The following is a 5314-nucleotide window of genomic DNA, read 5'->3' as shown; positions in this document are numbered from 1 at the left end:
TTTACTTTTTTGTGTGTATCAACTTGATACAAGCTTAGTCATCCAGAAATAGGCATTAGATCACCTGTAGGTTAGCTAGTTGGGCATTGCATTTTCTTGATTGATGACTGATGTGGAAGGGCCTAGCTCACTGTGGGTGGTGTCACCCATATGCAGGTAGTCCTGGGTAGTATAAGAAAGCAGGCTAAGTAAGCCTTGGAGATCAGTTCTTGCCTCCAGGCTCCTGCCTTGAGTTCCTGTCCTCAGGGATAGACTATGAAGCATAAGCCAAAATAAACCCTTTCCTCCCAGGGTTGCTGTTGGCCATGATGTTTATCATGTCGATAGAAATGTAACTAGAACATAGAGGCACTAAGAGGTTGCAGCCGGAGGGATGCATGGTTATCATGACTCTGATCTTGCCCTGACTCCTGCTTCTTATCCTTACCATTTTGTATTAGCTTTTGGCTATGGTGACAAAGTACCAAGAAAATCACCCCAAAAAGGAATGATTTATTTGGCTTATGGTTTCAGAAGGTTTGATTCACAGCCACCTGGATCTATTGTTTCTGGGCCTGTGGTGGGATAGAACTTCAGAGTGGGAGAAGAGATGCTTGCCCTATGGTGGCCAGGAAGGAGAGAGAGAAGGGTGAGGGTCAGGGACAAGACATCTCCTTCAATGGCACACCCTTCAGGGGCCTATTTCCTCCATTTAGGCCCCACCACTGCACCTCCCATTAAATTATGAATTTGCCAGTGGACTAACCTATTTCTGAGGTTGGCAGGTGAAGAGGTGGGTGATCCAGTCACATCAGAGGCCTTACATTTGAAAGCTGCTCCACTGGGACGGAGCCTTCAACAAATAAGCGTTTGGGGGACACTTCATGGCCAACTAATAACATGTTTGTTTTGCTCTCAGAATAAAAGTAGTTTGTCCTAAAACTACTTTTACATTTGCTTATAGTGTGTTTGTGTGTATGTGTAGGCAGGAGTGTGCCACAGTACATGTGTGGAGGCTGAAGGAGAACTGAACTGGTTTTCTTAACGGTGTGGGCTCTGGATGTCAACCTCAGGTTATCAGTCTTGGCAGCAAACATCTTCACCCACCAAGCCACCTTGGTGGCTCTCCTCGATGCTCTTTTTGATATAGTTTATGACATCTTCTGCCACCAAAAGCCTCAGTGCCTGGGCGTCGTTGCTGGAGAGAGATGCACTTGTATGTGTGTTCCACTCTGTGAGCTTCTTGTACAGTCTCTTGCATTTTGTTTTAGTTTCCAGTGTTCCTGGTCATCCAACTTTCCAACCAGATGCTCTGCAGAAGTCAACCCCTGCCAAAAGGGAAGTTAAAGATTCATTCATGTCCTTTCCTTTAGTTGCTGAGTCCGCAGCCATGAGTATGCTCAGGCTACAGAGGAGGCTTGTCTCTAGCGTCCTCTGTTGTAAAAAGAAGGTCTGGTTGGACCCCAATGAGACCAATGAAATAGCCAGTGCCAACTCCCGTCAGCAGATAAGGAAGCTGATCAAAGATGGGCTGATTATCAGGAAGCCCGTGACTATTCATTCCCGGCCCGATGCCGGAAAAGCACTTTGGCTCGACGAAAGGGCAGGCATATGGGCATAGGGAAGCGGAAGGGTACCGCCAATGGGAGAATGCCCGAGAAGGTGACCTGGATGCGAAGGATGCGGATGCTGCATCGACTTCTCAGGAGATACAGGGAATCCAAGAAGATTGACCGCCACATGTACCACAGCTTGTACCTGAAGGTCAAAGGGAATGTCTTCAAATATAAGCGGATTCTCATGGAGCACATCCACAAGCTGAAGGCAGACAAGGCCCGCAAGAAGCCTTGCTGTCCAGGCTGAGGCTCACAGGTCTAAGACCAAGGAAGCACGAAAGCGCCGTGAGGAGCGCCTCCAGGCCAAGAAAGAGGAGATCATCAAGACTCTGTCCAAGAAGGAAGAGACCAAGAAATAAAGCTTCCCTCGTGTCTGTACATAGTGGGCTGCCTGTGGCCTCAGGTGGATCAGTCATTAAAATAAAACAAGCCTTCATTCATTCGTTCATTTAAAAGATAGAGAGTATATTATTACTACACCAGCCAGTGAGTAGGAAGACATAAAACACAGCGTCTCTTTCCTTAAGAGAGTTGGTGCCAGGTAAAGGACAGGAATAAAAGATCTGCAAAGGCAGTATCTGATTTGATTACATCAAGAATGGAGGAAGAGACTTTTTATGGGACCCCTTAGCCTTGGTAAATACTATTGGATTAATATAATTTAAACAAATAAACACATTTTGAATGCCTCATTGAGTTCTTGCAGATGAGTAACAAAATACCTTCTTCCTCCTTCTCTTCTTGGTCCTCCTGTTCCCCCATCCTCCTCCTTTTCTTCCTCTTCTTCCTCCTATTTCCTCCTATTCCTCCTGAGACAATGTCTTGTATCCCAGGATAGTTTCAAACTCATCATCCTCCCACCTAAGCCTTTGGAATGCTGGGATTATAGCAATGTGTCACAATGTCCGGTTGAGATGTCCAAGCTCTCTAGGAGCCTGAGGACTGACAGTGTGGATGGAGGTTTGCTGGTGCATGCTGGGTGGAGTGGTGATTGGAAGAGTTCTCTTTAATTTTTTTAAGTTACAATATAATTATGTCATTTTCTCTTTCCTCCTTTCAGTCCTGATGTATAGCTCTTTTTCCCTCTCTAAATCATGGCCTCTTTCTCTTTAGATATATACACTATCTTAGTTATGGTTTCTATTTCTATGAAGAGACATCATGACCATGGCAAGTCTCATAAAGGAAATCATTTAATTGTGATGGCTTATAGTTTCAGAGGTTCATTCCATTATCATCATGGTGGGACATGTGGCATGCAGGCAGACATGGTGCTGGAGAAGGATCTGAGAGTCCTATATCTTGTAGGCAATAGAAAGTGGTCTCTAACACTGGGAAGTACCTCGAGCATGTATGAGACTTCAAGGCCTGTATCTACCATGACATGCTTCCTCCAACAAGACCACACCTCCTAATAGTGCCACTCCCTTTGGGGGCCATTTTATTTCAAACTAACACACACACACACACACACACACACACACACACACACACCGAGAGAGAGAGTAAGAGAGGGAGGTTTCTTGCTTTTAGAAAATTTGAGGAGCTTCATGAAGATACATTAAGTCTTTTCAAATTTACTTAGTTTTTTTCATGTGCATAATCCTGATTTTTGTATTATTTTAAATTGTTCCTGGGATGGCTTAAACTACTTTAACTGAATTGCAGTGGTTAAGTATTAATCATCTATTGGCTAAGTTTCTTGCTAGAATTCCCCTTGTGTGCTCTCATAAGATAGGATATTCAGAAGATACTTGGCCCTGGGTCTTGATGAGTAACCAGTGAGATAAGATACATTTCTCTGAAATGGAAAACACTGTGTAGGCCATCTGCTGCAATTGGCTTGTAGTTTCAGTAGCTTCTCAAATGCTTGCTACTTTCCCTTTGTTTTTGTGGCTCTGCCCATGTAAGCCGTCTTTATTTTCTTTGGAAAGTTTATGACAAGCAAAATCACTTGTTAATGTCAGAGTAGCTTCTAACTCCATCTGGCAAGGAGCTTGCTACTGCTCCTCTTGCTTTGGGGCACCTAGAAAAAACACAGGGCCTGCCCTAACCTCATCTCTGAAAACTGGCTGAGCACTTAGCATTTCCACTGATGCATGAGAATTCAGCATGTTCCTCAAAGCCCTATTTACAGTACAGGAAGTTCCTGTTATTTCTGAAATCAAACACCAGGAATTTCTAGATAGTCTAAGGATTTACTGACAATTCACCCACTGTTTGGATTAGGGACTACACTGGGGAAGTGTTCCTCGTGTACATTTTGTTCATTTAGGGTAAATGCTCATCACACTGTTTATTCCCATGGAATACTTGATTACCTTGTCAAGGAAATATGGACCCATTCTTTGTCCATTCTCTTGAGGCAGCTTCAAGGCTGGAGGAGGGAACCAATGGATAGCTTAGCTCCTCCCCTTTCTCTGGATAACCTCCCTATAGTATAATGCCCTGGATCAGCACTTGCCTCCTGGACGATGGCATTATTTTTCTCCTTCCCTTACTGTCATGATCCCATCAGGGTCAGGCAGTGATTGAGAGAACACTGTCTGTTCTGCAGATGAAAATTCTCCCTGGGAGCGTTGTACCAAGACAAAAACCTTCTACTGGAGTAACAGAAGCCTGTTTGCAATCTGGGTTAGTATCTTCTCAAGCCCAGCCTTGTCAGGGATAGCACTATTAGCTTGATCTATGTTTCCCTGGTCTCATTTTTTTCAAACTCATCTCTGGAACAAATATTTGACCACCAATTACCTTATAATTTCAGAGAAAGCACAATAAGGTTTTTTTTTTTGTATATATTTTAAAAGGACACCAAGTTCAAGAGACATTATCATTTTCTATCCTGGTAAATATAAAAGGCATAGTACAGTAAAAGATTTAAATCAAAAAAGAAAGTTATTTTGGGAAGATGAAGATGGAAGATGGAAGATGGAAGAGAAGGATGAAACATAAGACTTTCAAAGAACCAACTGTAGTGTTGATCCTGGAATAAGAATTCTCAAATGGGACCTAGACTTCATTAAAGTTAAATTTAATGCACTTCACAAACTACATCAAAAGCAACTATTTGGAAGAAAAAAGGCAATTCAAGAGCAACCTATTTGTAACACAATGACTGGCAAGTGGCTTAATTATTAAATATATAAACAATTCTTATATAAAATAAGTGTAACACCTATTTGTCAGTAGAAAAATGGCCTTGAGCAGGTAGCTCCAAAGACAAGTAGATATAAATGGTCAGTAAAAATACCATGTTTGTCTCATTGTTAATTAGGTAAGATGAAATTAAAACCGCAACAAAGTCCAATTGCACAGATGCCAGAATGGTCCAGATTGAAGAGACAAATGAGACTGGAGAATTTAGGTTGGGTGCTTGCCTAACATGCACAAAGATGTGGGTTTGATTCACAGAGCTGCATACAATGGGCATGGTGATGCATAACTGTAGCCATAGTGCTTGGGAGGTAGAGCCAGGAGAAGGATAAGAAGTTCACGCTGAGCTATGCGAAGAGTTCAAAGCTAGCAGGGCATGTATGAGACCCTGTTCAAACAAACTAGACTTAGAAGACGAAGAAGAAGAAGAAGAAGAAGAAGAGGAGGAGGAGGAGGAGGAGGAGGAGGAAGAAGAAGAAGAAGAAGAAGAAGAAGAAGAAGAAGAAGAAGAAGAAGAAGAAGAAGAAGAAGGAGAAACTTCCAAGTCACATACATACACATACCCC

General features: G+C 42.8%; 1 pseudogene; it reads left to right on the top strand.

The window, feature by feature from the left end:
- Nucleotides 1-1369: 1369 nt before the first annotated feature.
- On the top strand, nucleotides 1370-2029 carry LOC100768721 (annotated as a pseudogene).
- The last annotated feature ends 3285 nt before the right edge of the window (nucleotides 2030-5314 follow it).

Source organism: Cricetulus griseus, chromosome 3 (genome assembly GCF_003668045.3).
Source record: "Cricetulus griseus strain 17A/GY chromosome 3, alternate assembly CriGri-PICRH-1.0, whole genome shotgun sequence".
Lineage (NCBI taxonomy): Eukaryota > Metazoa > Chordata > Mammalia > Rodentia > Cricetidae > Cricetulus > Cricetulus griseus.
This window is presented reverse-complemented; position numbering and strand designations above follow the sequence as displayed.